General features: G+C 43.6%; 1 protein-coding gene across 5 annotated transcripts in view; it reads right to left on the reverse strand.

Annotated features, from left to right (window-relative positions):
- The window catches only part of AFAP1 (actin filament associated protein 1), a 268334-nt gene that overhangs the window by 199851 nt on the left and 48875 nt on the right, over positions 1-19608 (reverse strand). The window contains exon 1 of one of the 5 annotated variants that reach the window (XM_082270840.1): positions 12765-12834. The exons of the other annotated variants lie outside the window; for them this stretch is intronic. The gene's annotated coding sequence lies outside the window, so the exon portion shown is untranslated. Of the gene's footprint in view, positions 1-12764; positions 12835-19608 lie in introns of those variants that run through there. 5 annotated transcript variants of the gene reach the window in all.

Consider the following 19608-nt stretch of genomic DNA (forward strand, 5'->3'; position numbering starts at 1 on the left):
ATCTGAAAAAACTTTACTCACGCTCAACTGGTCTGTTAGCCCATACTGTAGATTGCTGAGGGCAATCCATAGAAGAAATTAATATGTTCCAAATTCTTTATTAGGCTACATTAAAAGTGGCACAAAATAATACTTTAAAGAAGGCCATCATGGCCGAAAAATATTCGCCATTTTGTGCCGCTTTTAATGTAGCCTAATAAAGAATTTTGAACCTGGAAACGTACTGGGTTGCAGGCTAATTTCTTCTATACATCTAACATCTACCAATGAAGTCATATCTGATACAACAAAGTCAGACTAAAGCTGACATATCACAGTGGTTGCCCTTGTGAGGACTTCAAGATATAAATCCATTATGTACTTCATTAGCTTAAAAGCCCTGACAGATAACTGTACAGAGGAGTACAAAGCACCTTAACAGACATCTGATATACAACATTGCATGTGTATTATATTTATCAGTTGGCAAGATTATAAAAGCTAAAAGGGCGATTCTTTGCAATTTAACCCCCAATTCAGTTTTCTGACAAATATACAGTGGGTACGGAAAGTATTCAGACCCCCTTAAATTTTTCACTCTTTGTTATATTGCAGCCATTTGCTAAAATCATTTAAGTTCATTCTTCTTCCTCATGAATGTACACATAGCACCCCATACTGACAGAAAAACACAGAATTGTTGACATTGTTGCAGATTTATTAAAAAAGAAAAACTGAAATATCACATGGTCCTAAGTATTCAGACCCTTTGCTCAGTATTTAGTAGAAGCCCCCTTTTGATCTAATACAGCCAGGAGTCTTTTTGGGAAAGATGCAACAAGTCTTTCACACCTGGATTTGGGGATCCTCTGCCATTCCTCCTTGCAGATCCTCTCCAGTTCTGTCAGGTTGGATGGTAAACGTTGGTGGACAGCCATTTTTAGGTCTCTCCAGAGATGCTCAATTGGTTTTAAGTCAGGGCTCTGGCTGGGCCATTCAAGAACAGTCACGGAGTTGTTGTGAAGCCACTCCTTCATTATTTTAGCTGTGTGCTTAGGGTCATTGTCTTGTTGGAAGGTAAACCTTCGGCCCAGTCTGAGGTCCAGAGCACTCTGGAGAAGGTTTTTGTCCAGGATATCCCTGTACTTGGCCGCATTCATCTTTCCCTCGATTGCAACCAGTCGTCCTGTCCCTGCAGCTGAAAAACACCCCCACAGCATGATGCTGCCACCACCATGCTTCACTGTTGGGACTGTATTGGACAGGTGATGAGCAGTGCCTGGTTTTCTCCACACATACCGCTTAGAATTGAGGCCAAAAAGTTCTATTTTGGTCTCATCAGACCAGAGAATCTTATTTCTCACCATCTTGGAGTCCTTCAGGTGTTTTTTAGCAAACTCCATGTGGGCTTTCATGTGTCTTACACTGAGGAGAGGCTTCCGTCGGGCCACTCTGCCATAAAGCCCCGACTGGTGGAGGGCTGCAGTGATGGTTGACTTTCTACAACTTTCTCCCATCTCCTGACTGCATCTCTGGAGCTCAGCCACAGTGATCTTTGGGTTCTTCTTTACCTCTCTCACCAAGGCTCTTCTCCCCCGATAGCTCAGTTTGGCCGGACGGCCAGCTCTAGGAAGGGTTCTGGTCATCCCAAACATCTTCCATTTGAGGATTATGGAGGCCTCTGTGCTCTTAGGAACCTTAAGTGCAGCAGAAATCTTTTTGTAACCTTGGCCAGATCTGTGCCTTGCCACAATTCTGTCTCTGAGCTCTTCAGGCAGTTCCTTTGACCTCATGATTCTCATTTGCTCTGACATGCATTGTGATCTGGAAGGTCTTATATAGACAGGTGTGTGGCTTTCCTAATCAAGTCCAATCAGTATAATCAAACACAGCTGGACTCAAATGAAGGTGTAGAACCATCTCAAGGATGATCAGAAGAAATGGAAAGCACCTGAGTTAAATATATGAGTGTCACAGCAAAGGGTCTGAATACTTAGGACCATGTGATATTTCAGTTTTTCTTTTTTTAATAAATCTGCAACAATGTCAACAATTCTGTGTTTTTCTGTCAGTATGGGGTGCTATGTGTACATTCATGAGGAAGAAGAATGAACTTAAATGATTTTAGCAAATGGCTGCAATATAACAAAGAGTGAAAAATTTAAGGGGGTCTGAATACTTTCCGTACCCACTGTACATTGTAAAGTAGAGCAGAGAAAGAAATATGATGGACAAATCCTGGAACCAAGGTAGCCTATCTTCCCAACCACTTCTGAATTATTCCAATGACAGCCAGCTGAAACACATTCTTACTGGTTCTTAAAAGTGAACACAGCATTTAAAAAATCAGAGCCTGGAAGGGGCACAGATGGAATATCTCACAGCCAAAGTCAGTGGTCATCTGGAGATGTTTAACAAAGTCTGGACCCTATGGGACCAATCTTCTTCGTACTCCCTTTCTACTTGACACTTGTACCTGACTGCAGTATGTTATACATTTTACTAATAGCCCGACTATTTAAAACTCCATTCACACTAGCACAACTTGTCAGGCGACTTGTGTGCCCTCAAGTCGCCCCAAGTCGCTTGTCATAACAAATGCAATGTAAATGAATGAGAGCCGTCTTAATATGCACTACTGAAGTCGCTCCGACTTCAGAAAAGGGTCCTGTACTATTTCAAGGTGACTTGTATCCGACTTGTGCCAATAGACTTCAATGGGAGTCGCCTCCAAGTCAGATCCTTATCTTTTGTCAAGCGACTGTGATCCGACTTTGCAGGAAGAAGAAGGAAAATTAGCCAGGCATTCCCCACATTGCAGCCATGCCTACAGTTCCTATATACCATTATCTCTGCCTAGTCTGTGTGAGTGGCACTGGTGGACACAGATAAGTGGCACTGGTGGGCAGTGGCACTGGTGGACACTGATACGTGGCACTGATACATGGCACTGATATGTGGCACTGATGGACACTGATTCGTGGCACTGATACGTGGCACTGGTGGACACTGATACGTGGCACTGGTGGACACTGATTCATGGCACTGATACGTGGCACTGGTGGACACTGATTCGTGGCACTGATACGTGGCACTGGTGGACACTGATTTGTGGCACTGATACGTGGCACTGGTGGACACTGATGTGTGGCACTGGTGGACACTGATTCGTGGCACTGATACGTGGCACTGGTGGACACTGATTTGTGGCACTGATACGTGGCACTGGTGGACACTGATTCATGGCACTGATACGTGGCACTGGTGGACACTGATTCGTGGCACTGATACGTGGCATTGGTGGACACTGATTTTTGGCACTGATACATGGCACTGGTGGACAATGATACGTGGCACTGATATGTGGCCCTGGTGGACACTGATTTGTGGCACTGATATATGGCACTGGTGGACAATGATTTGTGGCACTGATACGTGGCACTGATATGTGACCCTGGTGGACACTGATTTGTGGAACTGATACGTGGCACTGGTGGTCACTGGCGGACACATACGTGGCACTGGTGGACACATACATGGCACTGGTGGGCAGTGGCACTGGTGGACACTGGCAGACACATACGTGGCACTGGTGGGCAATGAGGAAAGGAGTAAAAAAAAACAGAAGGGGAATTGGGTCACAACACATATTCTGATTGGCCAAATACAAAGTGGTCTATCATATAAGTCGCTTTAAATAATTCACAAGTCGCGCTGAAGTCGCGGTAAATTAGCGGTAAAAAGTCGCTCCGACATGGGGTGACCTATGGTCGCGGCAGTGTGAATGCGGTCTAAGAATCACGGACGTGTATTTCAAACATTTTTTGATTGTAATATTATCACTATTTTTTTTTCTGATAAGACTGGGATGTGTCCTTGTCCTCCTCCCCTATTTTAAATCTTGGTGGCAGCAGAAACCAGAGTTGGGTTTTAAGCTGGGTATACACTCACTGCTTTTTTTTTTTTTTTTTTTCCCCCTCAACCTAGGAGTCGAATAAAAAAAAAAATAAAAATAAAAAAAAAGACAGATTTCTGCATCCACATCACTTGTGAGTCTTCCTCACTGCACTACTGTACTGTATTCTGACAGCTTCCGTTAGACAGAAGAACACAAATATTGAAATTCAGGCAGTTCCTGATAAACTGGCCAAATTATGGTGCGTGTATACTGTATACCCCGCTTTAGGCTAAGAAGAAGGGCATCTTCGAAGTACGGGACAAAAGTGGACATTTATTCCACTATCATTGCATAGAAGAATTGCGTACCAGTCAAATCTTCTGCCCTCCACCTCATGTCCATAGCGGACCTTAGTGAGCGGCCACAAAGATGTTCTCAGCTCTCAGCAGACCAGTGATATGACATGGAGTTTGATGGAGTAGAACTAGCTCCTCCCACCAATTCCATCTGTCAAAGTTAAGCATCTGTAGAAACCCATCGAATAACTCCTTCACACGTTTGTCATGTAGGACTCAACTTACAGCACAACCGGAGGGTGAGAAACAGAGCTCTGAGAAGGAGATACAGAAATGTTAGCCTCGAGGGCAAGAACAGGAAATGCTCCATCTTAGACAGCACATGAAGAGCACAGCAAGCCCCACGCACATCAAGATGAATGATCCGTCTTTTATTTACAAGCACCAGAAACGTAAAAAAAAAAAAAATTAATAAAAAAAGTGAGCCAGCTACATGTTTATGAAATTTGAGCAAAGAAAACTGCATTAAAAAATGGGACGGCTAACATAGCAAGCATTTCCCCAGGGCAGGGATCAACCAAGTACATTTTTTTCCATTGACAAGGCAAAGTGGTAACAACAACTGTAGAATGGAATCTGGGGCCAAACTGAAGAGCAGCAGCATAAAGCTTGGAGTGCATGTCCAGACAAAAAAGAAAGCAAATAAGCGAGATGTTAATACTATACTGCATCTGCGCTAAAGTAGAAAGTCCATTCAAATTGCATTCAAGGGGACATAAACCTTGGAAGCTGTGCCCAAAAAAAAGGAAAAGATCCAGAGTTGTATAAAGTACTCGAAATCCATACTTGAGTAAAAGTACAAATGCTCGATCAAAAAGTGACTTGAGTAGAAGTGGAAGTGCTCGATCAAAAAGTGACTTGAGTAGAAGTACTAAAGTATTCAACATTTTTTGTACTTGAGCAGCAAAATTTTTAAAAAAACTACTTGCAAAACTTAAGTACTGAAAGTAAAAGTACCAGTAGTTTTGAAAAAAAATTGCTACTCAAGTACTGAAAGTAAAAGTACCAGTACTGTGTTATGAAGTTATTAAAGAAAGAAGTCAAAAGTTTGAACATCATATTGTTTTTTATTATTTCAAATGCAGCTTTTATTTATACATACAGTAGCTTTTATTTCCGTATGCGCTGATAATACATGTTTTGAGCTTCATGAAACCTGCCATCTACTGTTCTGGCAGTGGTAATTTTTATAATTGTAATGAGTAACTATGCAGCACAAAAAAAAATATCGGAGTAGAAGTATTGAAATCATTGAAAAAATGTAGTGAAGTAAAAGGGGAAGTAGGAGAAAAAAATTCTACTCTAGGAAAGTACAGATACCGCCTTTCGGTACTTAAGTACAGTAGTGAAGTAGTTCTACTTAGTTACTATACATCTCTGAAAAGATCTAGTGACCCGTATTGCCTGCAGTCCACCTTCAGTTAATTATCCCCATTAGTAACTTTCCAATGCCTGATGACAGCCAGCGTGATAGGGGATCAAGGCATTGAATATATCAAAGATGCTGATGACTGGTGATCGGATGCCAGATAAAGAAATTAAGAAGCAGCAGGAGAGGAGCAGGGAACACATATCCAAAGAATGAAAGGAGTAAAAGCAGGGAGATCCTTGCAGTGCAGATCCTCAGATACAGCTTCCTCTCCAGCAAAAGAGAACAGAGAGCAGCACAGTAAAAACATAGCTAGATTTCACTACAAATCCCCTGAGACTAGCAATGAGAGGCAGCAGTGCCTGAGATCTTACACTTCAGCCATAAGGGTGTAGGTACAGGATGTAGAATTCAATTTGAACATTGTGAATCAATTCAGGTCAGTTTAGAAACTGACACTGACACATCACGCTCCAAGTTTGCAAAATAGGAGTTCCGATTATAAAGTATATGTGAACCCTTACCTTGTAACTATTACCTTACTTATTCAGTTTAAAATAAAAATGAAAGGCAAAACATTTGTGTGCGTGTGTATATTTTATATACTGTATATTATATATACGGTATATATATGTGTGTATATTATATATATATATATTTATATACATTTATTTTATTTTTCACAGGCTCTCCTCACTTAGGCTACGTTCACATGTTAGCGTAGCGGACCGCCGGCAGAATCACTGCGATTCTGCCCGCGATCCGGAAATCATTGCAAATTGCGGGACGCCTGTGCATTGCCGTTGATTTGCAATGGCACCCCAAACGCTGTGCGATGTTGCCGCGTTTTCCGCCTGCCGAATCGCGGTAACATTGTGCAAACAAAATCGCAGGTCGCATGACACCCCAAAGAAGCTCTTGTACCTTTTTTGGGTGTCATGCAACCCGCGATTTTGTTTGCACGATGTTACCGCGATTCAGCAGGCGGAATCCCCGCGATTCTGCCCGCGATCCACTACGCTAACATGTGAATGTAGCCTTAATGACCAGGTTCCGTTCCAGCAACCGGGTTGTTAAACAAATTGGTTGTTAAACAAGGAGCCACAAGTAATCAATATTTTAAGCATTCCTAACTACTGTACTGTATTCTGGAAAAAAAAAAAGGTCTAAAACACAAAACTCCAACTCAATAACATTGTTTTAATTTGCATAAGTACAGAACACAAAAATATAAACAAAAATCCTGTACTGTACAATACAATGATGTACAGTGCCCAAGAGCTGGTCGCAAGTCTGAGCGGTCGTTAAACAGGTAAGTCGTTAAACGAGGAGTGTCTGTAGAGAGAGATATATATATATATATATATATATATATATATATATATATATATTTTTTTTTTTTTTTTTTTTTTTTTTTTTAAATAAAAATAGCCTTTTTTAATCACATTCTCTGCTCTCAGATGGCTGGTTTAGGCCCCGTTCACACTGGGGCGATCCAACTTCCCGGGGCGACCTCACAGGTCGCGGCGCGCTGCTCGCACCGCGACCTCGGAGCGGCCGGCAAGGACTTCATAACATTGAAGTCAATGCAGATCGCTCCAGGTCGCCCCAAAGAAGCTCCGGACCCTTTTTCTAAGTCGGAGCGACTTGTGTCACTCCTATTAGAACGGGTCCACAGCTTCTCTATGCCAGGCGACCTACGGCGACCTGTCAGGCGACCTGACAGGTCGCTCCAGTGTGAACGGGGGCTTAGACTACAGAACACCTTCCCCTCTCCTCATCTTCATAACACAGGGGGACAAACTATTAACAGCAGAGGCCACAGAATGTTATAAACTGACAATATCTCTGACAGGATCAGCATGCATTTTTGTTCTTAGTAAAAGGATAAGTTCACCTTTAGAAAAAAAAAAAAAATATTATAAATGCACATTTTTTTGCAGGTAGAAAAACATGAATTTTTTTTTTTTTTTTTTGTTAGGAACCTGTAAAGCATTGCACCCATGATCAGCAGATTGTGGATGTAATGCCACCCGGTCCTCTCTGTGCATCTGTCTGGCCGTACCCCCGATACAGGCAGGCCGTACACTTTGACAGGTAGACTCAATTAGCTAATAGAGTGCTCAACAGTGCCCTGGTAGTTCACTGAGAACTACAAGCCGACAGCCGCAAAAGGGTGTCGGTACATGTAGTTTTCCCATTCACAGAACATGTTTTTTTTTTTATATCGTTACAGTGGGAGGGGATTCTCCTCTCACTGTAAAAAAGGGGTGCGGGGGACGGTGCATTTGTATCATGCTACATGTTACACCCTGAATATGGTGAACAAAAATAACAAAATACTTTAAATGGTAAATTTAACATGAAGGGGAATAGACGTTAAATACACTTTAAAAAAGCCCCTTTATTCAAAAGGGAGTTTTTTTTTTATTTGAAGCAGTAAAAAGTAGAAAGAAAAGAGAAAAAAGAAAAATCGGCTAACCTAATATGCCACAAGGTCATTTCAGCCAGACAAACTTTCCTTTTATTCCCCTCTTTAATTATACACTAGAACATTCCAAAATCATGTGCATCCAGTAGGTTTGGTTCTGCCGGCAGACGCGGCTCTTTCAAGGTCTCAAGATCACAGCTGCCTCTACCATGCCCTAATAGAGCCAAGTCGAGTTATTGTAGCTTAAATATTGCTGCAATCTGGCATCATCTCGTGGTTCTTTTTATAGGCTGGAAAGCATACTTCTGGCCTGAATGCTCATAAACACAAAGAATTAAGATGGCAGCTAAGCAAAAATAGGAATGAATGAGTAAAAAAAAAAAAAAAAAAAAAAAAAAAAAGAGCAATTAGGTTCCCTACAACCTTCAGCCCCCGTTCCCACAAATCTTTCAGCTATGAATGTCAGAAAATGTAGACAACAAAAAACATAGAATGGGTATAGAAAAGAATCACCCCCCTTTAAAATAATCACATTTTTTTGCTTTGCAGCCTGAAATGAAGACAGACACAATTTTTTCTTTATCTAGCTGTATTCAATTATAACATCCAAGTGAAGGATAGAACACCAACATGTCAGAAAAAAAAAAATCAAATACAGACTCACGGTGTTGAAAAAAGGATCACCCTCCTTCCTAATAAAATACTTGTAAACTCAAATCAGGTGTAGCTAATCCCCTTCTCAAATGGCACACAAAGCCATTTGACTTTCAACTGTGATCAGCTGTGGTCATTTTGATTAGCTCTGCATAAAAAGCTTTCCTGGAGCATTTCAGTCCCGGATAGTGCAACTGAAGCAAACTACTATGGGTAGCAAGGCACTGTCAAAAGATCTCCAGGATAAAGTTGTGGACAGGGAAAAGTCAGGAGATGGAAAAAAAAATAAAAAATCAAAGGCTTCATCAATGCCTAGAAGCACAGTGAAGTCCATCATCAAGAAGTAGAAAGTATTTGGTACAACACAGACCCTTACTGGATCAGGACATCACTCCAAACTTAATGGTCAGAGAAGCTACCAAGAGGCCTACAGCAACTCTGAAGCAGTTGCAGGGATTTATGACAAAGAGTGGTCATTGTGTGCATGTGAGAACAGAGTTGCAAGAACAAAAAACACTACTTAAGAAAGGCCACATGCAGTCACTACTGAGCTTTGCCAAGAAAAACACCTTGAAGATTCTGAGACCACATGAAAAAAGGTGAAACAGGTAAGATGAGACTAAAATTGAATGAATTGGCCTCAACACCAAACGAGATGTCTGGTGGAAATCCAACACAGCTCACCATCCAAACAACACTATTCCTACAATAAAGCATGGCGGTGGTAATATCCCATTATGGAGAGGTTTCTCTGCAGCAGGGACTGGAGCAGTTGTCAGGATAGAAGAACATTCTAACATGACAATGACCCAAAGCACACGGCAAAAAATGACCACACAGTGGTTGAAGGGGAAAAGGGTGAATGTCTTTGCATGGCCTAGTCAGAGTCCAGATTTAAACCCCAATTGAAAATCTGTGGAATTACTTTAAGCCTGCAGTTCACAAACGGTCACCATGAAATGTAACTGAATTTGAGCAGTTCTGCAAAGAGTGGGCAAATATTGCAAAGTCCAGATGTGCAAAGTTAGTAGAGACATATCACAACAGACTAAAGGCTGTAATTAAAGCAAAAGGTGGTTCAACAAAATAATGACACAAGGGGGTGGTCCTTTTTCCAAATCAGACATATTGGTGTCATATCTTTCACTTGATACAACCAAAGGGCCAATGCTCTACCAATGAAGTGAATGTAGTTAGTAATATGAGGAATACAAATAGGATATAAAAAATATGGGAATCCCTTGATAAAGTCACGTTGAGTAACGTAACGCGTCGGGAGGAGCCGGGTGACGTCACTTTCTGGTCTACGGCCAAGACCGGAAGTATCGGATTTTACCGCATCGGCAGACACACATTTGTGTTTTCCCTTACTGTGAGTGTTTGCTATTTTTATTCAATAAATATTTTTTTACTATACTACACCATGAGATCCTTTTTTTTGTCCCTGGCTTAAGCGGGAGATGTAGGAGGATTACTACCTAGCAGTTACTACCCAAAAGATGCGGTTACCTTACCACATTACTGGCAGTGTTTGCTAAAGGAAAGAGAGATCCCCCCACTGGCCCCAGTAAAGCCCCATCTGTAGAGGAAGACCCGGTCCCAGTAAAAGCCCCATATGTGAAGGATGACCTGTTTTTCTCCTCTTATCCGGTGATATATATCACAAAATGCTCGTATGAGTGTATATAGAGGTGAGCGGGCATGGCACTTGTTTAAGGATTAGCTCACTTGGGTGACACGCTGTCCCTACTGACAACAGTGGAGAATCACAAGAGTCACTTTATAATTGAGAAGAGTCACAAGAGTCACAGTATATGCTTTGAAGCACATTGCTTGTTGCACTATTCTGCACATGGACACTTTTTTCTGTGATTGATTATTTATATTGCACTTTATTGCTTTTTTGCACCATCCACTTACTAATAGCATTAATTTATTAGAATTTTGATATTTTTATTGATGTATACAATTTTTTTTAGCATCTTTTGTTTGCACTTATATGAATTTATCTGCCGCATTTATTGCAAGTTTTTTTGATTATTGGTATTATTATGCAAATCATGATTTATTTTTTTTTTTTCACATTTGCATTTGATTTACTGTCTTTCATAATCATTCTTATTTATTATTTATCCCTACCTTGGGATTTGTATTATACACTGCTGTGTGTACTATGCGATTCACGGCTTTTTGATTTATTTCTTTAAGTAGCGAAAGTAGCGCCGGTTTATTTTTATTATATCTTTCACTTGGATGTCATACGTTTCGTAAGTAAAGAGTTAGGCTCCTTTCACACACTCCGTCCGTCGGACGGAGTCCGTTTTTCTCAGCGGGGGATCGATCCGCCGATCCCTAGCTGGGCAGGAGGATGACAGCTGTGTCTCCGCGCTGTGTGCGGAGACACAGCTGTCAGTCCCCCATGCATCTCTATGGGGGAAATCGGATGGGAACGGACCGTCGGTCCGTTCTCATCCGATCCGCTGGATGGATGGAAACTAGGGTTTCCATCTGTCCAGATTTGACGGATCGGATCAGATGTCAGCTGACATGTCTCCGGTGACATCCGATGCCCCATAGGAATGCATGTGGGAATACCTAACCAATACCTAACTAACAGAAGCCTAACAACTAACTTCATACAATATATACAAAATGGGGAACACCGAAAAGCAGGGATAAACTGGTGATGCAAGGAGCAGGTGGGAAGGCGGAAACAAAACTGGGATCCGGGACAAGGCAGCAGGATACAGGGTACAGTGAAAAGGGCAGGAGCAGGATAACAGCTAGCAGTATTTGGTTGCAAGTAAAACACTGGAGAGAGAGAGGCACTTCGTAGGGGAAAGCCTAAACACCTTCCCAGCAGCCAGCATCAAGTGGAAACGGATTGTCTGCTGAGAGAGGCCCACTGGTGGGCACTGGAATTACAATCCTCTGCCCAAGGAACCACAGTGCCACCTGTAGGTGTTTCAGGTCCTGACAGACAGGGAAGGTTTCACACAGGGAAGATTTCTAGCTTTCCAATTAATGGTCGTTGCACGTGTGCTGAAAAACCACGTGTGCAGATACCGGGTACTCAATGCATGTGCAGATGTGTTGAGCTCTCCCAGAGGAGGTGACAAAGTCTTGTCTAGATGGGTAAAGTGGAAAAAGGCGAGAAAAATACAAATATGATCCTAACAAAAAAAAAAAAAAGAACTGTCCATTACCAAGAGAGGGAGGGGGGTGGAGACAAGTTCACTGATAGGGTGAAGCCCATGTAACACCTCAACGTAAGCTGGCTGGAAGAAGAGTAAAGAGACTCTCTTTCTAGCCCTGGCCCAGTTTTATTTACCTATGCCAAGCTGTCCCTGCTACTTTTTTCCTGTGATCAGACCAAACCCTGTGTAGGCTTCACACACAATGTATCAGTGCTTACACAGGGTTGAAGACATAGCCCTGAATTAGTGTATAAAAAAACCACCAACAATGAACTTCTCCTTATTTAGTCCCTTTGGGTCAATTTAATATACCACTGAAAGCATTTTGTTATAAGCGCAAAAAATTCCTGTTGATCTTGCTGCAAATCTTGTGAGCTGATAATTTCCTGTGCTCTGTCTGTGTTGAGGACTACAGAGCCATGACCCCCTATGCTATGGACAATAGGAGGGGAAGGGGTTCCATAGTCCTATCTTTTTATTTTTCTGATACAGTAGGGTGAGGGAGCGTTATCATCTAAGCACGCGATGTATGTTAATGGCAAAATAAAGGATAAAAAAGCTTCAATGCAACCACCACATCTAAAGACTGCCAAGCTGAAATATATATTTTTGGGGGTTTACATATGCTTTAAGGAAAATGGGGTCCTAGGCAAAGCAACAGCATTGCCCCCCCTTCCTCTTTAATGTTGACAATGAAAAAACTGCAACATCTATTCCTGTGCATAGTATACAGAACATTAGGCGAACTAAACACTATGTCCGCCATCTTAGAGCCAGGTAGTGTGGACTGGGGTTTCTGCTGATCCAACGTAGGAGACTACTATACTGAGAAAAGGAAAGGAAAGGATTTAACTGGATTTTAGAATAAAAGCACACTTACCCTTTAAATGTGTGTGCTAGGCTCAGACTCCCTAACTGGCTACTGAACTAATATTAAAGTCGATAAAATTAAATTCTCCCCAGATTCTCCTCTCGTGTCATGTTTTCTTTAATGATACATGGCAGGATGAGATGAGGGGGTGAGGACGTACGTTCCTTGAGCTCCTGAGCTCCTCCGTGAGAACCGCCAGGTGTTTGGCTCGCTCTGTCCGCCAGCTAATTGATTGCTAATTGCTGCCTGACCAACGTGCACAGCAGAGAGCGAGCCGGGATACTGCCAGACAATCAACCAGCATCGAGCGGAGCTACACTGACCCGCGGCACCGCCACACAAGCAGGGGCTACAGAGGCTGCTTTGGGCAGTGGTACCGCCGCACAGAGCGGGGCTACACTGAGCCGAGGTACCGCCGCACCGAGCAAAGGATTGCACTGAGCAGAATACCGCTGGATCACCGGACTATCACCGGACTATCACCGGACTATCGGTCTATTAAGCCGCGCTGTACGGCTCTATACCGAGTCGCTAAGCCGCCGTGCGGAGGAGCGGAGGATTGTCGGGCAGATCTCCCGACTAGACTTCTGCTCTTCTGCCTCTGGGCTGCCTGAGTGGGGCTGAGCCGAGCCAAGCTATTGCCATTGGAGTGGAGTGGAGCCGAACCAAGCCGTAGAGCTGCCAATACTGTTATGACCCTAAGCCACCAGGTTGAGCAGAGTGTACAGTGCTTAGTGCTCAGTGGGTCAGTGCGCACAGTGTCAAGCACAGTGTCAAAGCAGTGACAAAGCAGAGACTAAGGGTGACTGAGACTGAGACTTTAGTTAAGAACTGCCAGGTTGTTTGCCTGCTCACTTTGCCTGCTAGCTAGCCTGCTTGTTAGTGACTGTGCATCGCAGCATCCGAGGCGGGATAGCGCTGAAGTATCAAGTCGCTGAACCGCTAAACCAAGCTGAACTGAATTCAGTCGCTAAGCCGCCAAGCCACTAAGCCGCAGAATTGTATTGAGAATTGCCGTACGGATTGATCGCTGACCTGCGGATCTGTTGAGCAGCTGTGCCGCCGAGCCATTGGGTTTTTTTTTTGGGTTTGGGGTTCTTTGTGTCCCCTGACCTTACACATCTACCTTAGAGCAACCTGGACTGCTTGTGCATCTGAGCCGCAGGGTCTGTTGGGTGTGGATCTGGTTGTTGTGCCGCCTGTCAGCTATGGGGAGAAGGACTTTGAGAACAACACAACCACAAAAGAAGCCGACCACCGGCTCTATAAAAAAGTATCTGGCAGTGGAGACCGAGGAGCTGCTGGAAGCAGGGGGTTCGGACCATACGCCGGGTGCCCGCTCCGGCCCTTCCCAGAGCCCGTCAGCTTCCCATAGATCGCCAGCCTCATCCTGGTGCTCGGACGGGACGGATGTCTCCCCGAGCCGATCTACAGTAGCTGCGCTTGTAAGCGGTCTTCCTACAAAGGCGGACTTAGCCTCTATGTTGAGGGGTTTGGAAAAATCAATTAAAAAAGAGGTATCCTCAGTCCGGGCGGACCTGAATCAGGTATTAACCCGGGTTGAGGAGTCCGAGCATAGATTAGATTCACATGCTGTTGCAATCCAAGAACTCCAAGCTATCTCCAAACGTCAAGCATTAGCACATAGGATGGCCCTGTATAAAATTGAGGACCAGGAAAATCGGAGCAGGCGTAATAATATCCGAATCCGAGGTCTGCCTGAAGCCATCAAGGACCCAGATCTGCTCCCTACGATAAGTGGCATTTTCAACAAGCTGCTCGGCCTCCCTGTTGACAAGTTAATGAGGATTGATAGAGCCCATAGGGCCTTTCGCCCCCGCAGCCTGCAGACAGAGACCCCAAGAGATATCATATGCAGGATCCATCACTATCCTGAGAAGGAGCGTATAATGCTTAGAGCTCGGGAAGCCCAAAACCTGGACTTTGATGGGGCACCTTTGTCGCTTTATCCTGACTTGGCTAGGGAGACCTTGGAGCGCCGCAGGGTATTAAAGCCCCTCACAGAAAAGCTGAGAGCGACCGCCATAACATACCGGTGGGGCTTTCCCTCCTGTCTAATTGCATCTAGAGAAGGACGCACTGCAACTTTGCGATTCCCCGAAGATCTGGAGGGCTTTTGCACGGCTCTTAATATACCAATACCTGACCTCCCGGGCTGGCAAGATGAAGCTTTCCCGGCTCCAGCCTCATCTGTAGATGCTGCCTGGCAGAAGACGTCTAAATTGCAGAAACCACGGAAATCTCCCTCTGACAAGCCCACTTGATTATTACTTGAATATTGGCAAGCTTTCCTGGATCCAACCCCATCTGTAGAGGCTACCTGGCAGAAGACGCCTAAACCACAGAAACCACGGAAATCTCCCTCTGACAAATCCATTTGAATATTACTTGAATATTAGTAATTATAATATTGCACTACTTTTGGACTTGGCCCCCTCCTTTTTTTTTTTTTTTTTTTTTTTTTTTTTTTTTTTTGGAACTGATTGACTGACTGATAGGTTGGACTGGTCCTTTAAGGCCCTATGGTTATTTTTTGGCCCCTTATGTTTCGGTTTAGACGAACAGAGGTCAACCATAGCGTTTTTTTTTTTTTTTTTTTTTTTTTTTTTTTTTTTTTTTTTTTTGGGGCTATTTTGAAGATACAGAGAGAGAAAAAGTGATAATTTGATAAATTTTGCAGCTACCTGGCGAAGTCCCGCGGAGGGGCTCCGGATTTTTCAGGGTTATTATCTCTGACTGGTTCTGCCTTGACCCCCCTCTCGCTGCTCACCCCTCCCAAACTCTTGAGCGGAGCTCGGCTTTCCCTCACCTGCGTCTCCCGCCAGGTAGCGGGTCTCCAGGTGGGACCGCGGCTGAGGGATCACCGTTTTTCCGCTCTTTGGTGAGTGTTCCTCACCGACATACTGTCGCTATGGCGACAACCTTTTTCCTTCTATTCCCTGTTGTTTTTTTTTTTTTTTTTTTTTTTTTTTTTTTTTTACTGTTCCTTTCCCCCCTTGGTGTACACCAGTCTATATGTGGATATTGGTATATATCCGGTTTAGATTTCAATGTCAAAAGTGACATATTTATCCTATAATATAAGGGGGCTTCATACTCCAGCTAAACGGCATTGTCTATATAGGGAACTGAATGCGCTGAAAGGAGAAGTAGTGTTCCTGCAGGAGACTCATATTACCCACACTTCAAATCTTAAATTGACCACTCCCACGTACCCTACTTGGTACTATAGCCTTTCGGATATTCGTAACTCCAAGGGAGTCGCCATAGGGTTCCGTAAAGGCTCACCCTTTAAACTCATACAAATGGTAGCTGATAGATTTGGGCGTTATTTGTTCCTGAAGGGCACCCTGGGTAGCACTGTTGTTTCTTTTGCAAATGTTTATGCCCCTAATCAAGATCAAGTGTCTTATTTAACGACCACCCTGCGTAGGTTCCATGAATTTGCTGACGGAATATCAGTGGTGGCAGGCGATTTCAACGTCACTATGGACCCCCTGCTGGATACCTCCTCTGGTAAGTCTTATATCTCATATAAACGGTTAAACTATTTGCGTACACAATTGCATGAATTTCAATTAATAGATGCTTGGCGTGTTTTCCACCCTTCAGATAGGGATTACTCGTATTTTTCCAAAACACATAATTCATATTCAAGACTTGACTATTTCTTGGTGGACCATTTCCACCTCGAACTAGTTGACTCTGTCACTATTGCTTCATCTTCTATTTCGGATCATTCCCCTATTTGTCTGACTTTGAAGATTCCTTCTCTCCTTTATAAAAAATCCACATGGAAGTTAAACGATTCCCTAATTCTGAGCCCCCCGGACAAACAAAATATAGGTAAAGAACTAGATAATTTTTTTGTTGACAACTCCTTGCCGGAGGTCAATACTGCTGTTCGCTGGGAGGCCCATAAAGCCTATATTAGGGGTAAACTAATAGAATTAGGAGCAAGGAAGAAGAAAGAGCGCGTATCATGTCAAAGAACTCTTGTTGCTGAAATACAGGTTCTTGAACGCTCTCATAAGGCCTCCCTTGCTGTCTCTACCCTACAGTTACTGACTAAAAAACGGGAGGAGCTTAAGGCCCTATTTCATGCACAAAACAAGGCCATATATCGCAAGGTGTCCCAAAGGATATACGAATGGGGTGATAAACCTGGCCGACACCTGGCACGGTCTTTGCAACAACAAAAAGTAGCCTCCTATATTCCTAAAATCAAGCGACACGATGACTCTTTGGCGCACGATTCCACCTCTATCGCGGCCGAATTTCATAAATTCTATTTAAATCTCTATTCTGTCCCGAAAGCTATCTCGGATCCAGAAAAGCGTAGATCATTGATGTCAGAATATCTTGCTAGTGCCAATCTCTCTTCTATCCCACCAGAGAAAGTTAATTCTCTGGAGGATGAAATTTCGGTGGAAGAACTCAGAGCCGCTTTAATCTCTACCCCAATGGGGAAGGCCCCGGGCCCTGACGGCTTTTCGGCCTTTTACTATAAACAATACACCGAAACCTTGCTCCCTCACCTGGCCTCCTATGCTAACTCTATTCTGGAAGACTCTTCTTTGCGTCCGGAGACTTTGCATGCATATGTTACGTTAATCCCGAAAGAGGGTAAAGACCCCTCTTTATGTTCTAGCTATCGTCCCATTTCTTTGTTAAATGTCGATGTTAAACTATATGCCAAGGTAATCGCCAACAGATTGCTCCCCTTTTTACCCGCTAGTATCGCTAACAGTCAAACTGGTTTCATTCCTGGTCGTGAGGTGAGGGACAATGTGTCACGCACAATTTCACTTTTATCTTTTGTTCGCCGGCGCTCCCAGCCCACCCTGTTGCTTTCCACGGATGCTGAAAAAGCGTTCGACAGGGTGGACTGGGAGTTCCTGATGGCGACACTACAGGCGTTTGGTCTAGGCCCCCGCCTGTGTCGTTTGATTAATGCGTTATATAAATCCCCTACTGCTCAGATTAAGATTAACGGTATCCTTAGCGAATCAATCAAGCTCTCTAATGGGACCAGACAGGGCTGCCCGCTCTCCCCTATACTTTTTGTTTTATCCTTGGAACCTTTTCTGGCTAGAATTCAAGCAAACCCCTCGATTCACGGTATCACGGTCGGGTCTATGTCACAGAAATACGCGGCTTATGCGGACGATGTTCTTTTTTATGTACAACAACCCATGATATCTCTGCCTAATCTCCTTTCTGAATTTGATAGATATAGTGCTTTGTCTAATTTTAAAATCAATTTAACGAAGTCGGAAATCTTAAACGTTACAATTGCCCCGGCAATGGCACATGATATCAGCCCAGCATTTCCCTTTATATGGCAACCTTATTCTTTTAAATACTTAGGGGTACATATTACTGCCCAGGTGGAGGATCTAGCACGAGCAAATTATATTCCTTTACTTAACACAATTAGAGCTAACTTTGCGAATTGGCATCATTTAGCCACCTCTTGGATGGGGAGGGTGAATGTTGTCAAGATGAATGTGCTGCCCAGGGTGCTCTTCATGTTTCAAATGCTTCCGTTTAACATACCCGTCAATTTGGTGAGGACCTTAAATTCTTTGGTTAGAGCATATGTTTGGCGCCGCTCACAGCCTCGGCTTGCGCTCTCGCTACTTTCGCGGGGCAAAAGCCGGGGGGGGTTGGCGGTGCCGGACTTCGGGAGATATCTGAATGCCATCTCCCTGGTTCGGATAGCCGATTGGAAATTTCATACAGAGGAAAAGCTCTGGGTACAGCTGGAGCAGAAGCTGGCAAATACATCATTATATACTCAACTTTGGATACCGCCGGAGACTAGAAATCTTGCTGACACTATTTCGCCTTTAACCAGTTCGGTTTTCCGCGTCTGGGATCGGCTTCATAGGCTCCATAAAATTCCATACAACTCACCGCTTATGCCGATTTTAGGCCATAGCCTTTTCCCGCCTGGTTATAAAGATCACTGTTTCTCCCAGTGGCTACCACAGGCCAATGCTACGCTGCTGCATCATATAACGGGGACGGAAGGAATACTTCCATTCTCTAAAATATGCCAGGCCTCACCAAAGACATTTATGGATTGTTGGAAATACCACCAACTCCAGCAATTTGTAAAAAAACTGCCTTACCCCTTACGCAACATACACTCCCTGAACCCGATTGAACAAATCCTAGCACGCCCTGAATCAGGTAAAGGTTTATTATCAAAGTTTTATAAGGCATTGGACGCACTAAGCCCCAACTCCACCCCACATTTTTTGAAACAGTGGCAACTAGATTTTAAATGTACTTTTTCGCCGACACAGGAGGAGGTTATTCTTCAATTGTCTCATAGTTCAGGAACATCGGCGCGGACAGCAGAAGCCAATTATAAGTTTCTCACTAGATGGCACTACTCCCCCGTTAAGCTACAGAGGATGACACCATCTCTCTCGGCTGCCTGTTGGAGAGGCTGTGGGCTTAGAGCTACGCACGCACATATATGGTGGTTCTGCCCAGCAATCCGACCCTTTTGGACTAGCGTACTATCTTTAATTGAAGAGATTCAGGGTTTACCTATTGCTAGGGATCCGTTGTCTGTCTTATTCCATGACACTAAACTTCCTCCGGCCCAGTATCAAAAGTCTATTACCCCTCACCTTTTAAATGCAGCCAAAGCATTAATCCCAAAATATTGGAAACAGTCTACAGTCCCCTCGATACCTCAATGGTTGCGGGCAGTCGACCGTACTTACTACCTGGAAGACATGACATTGGATCTTCGTGGTCAGGCATCTCTGGCACGTAAGATTTGGTCATGTTGGTTAACATTTACCCACACTAA

Source organism: Pelophylax lessonae, assembly GCF_965119305.1.
Source record: "Pelophylax lessonae genome assembly, chromosome: 1".
In the NCBI taxonomy this organism is placed as follows: domain Eukaryota; kingdom Metazoa; phylum Chordata; class Amphibia; order Anura; family Ranidae; genus Pelophylax; species Pelophylax lessonae.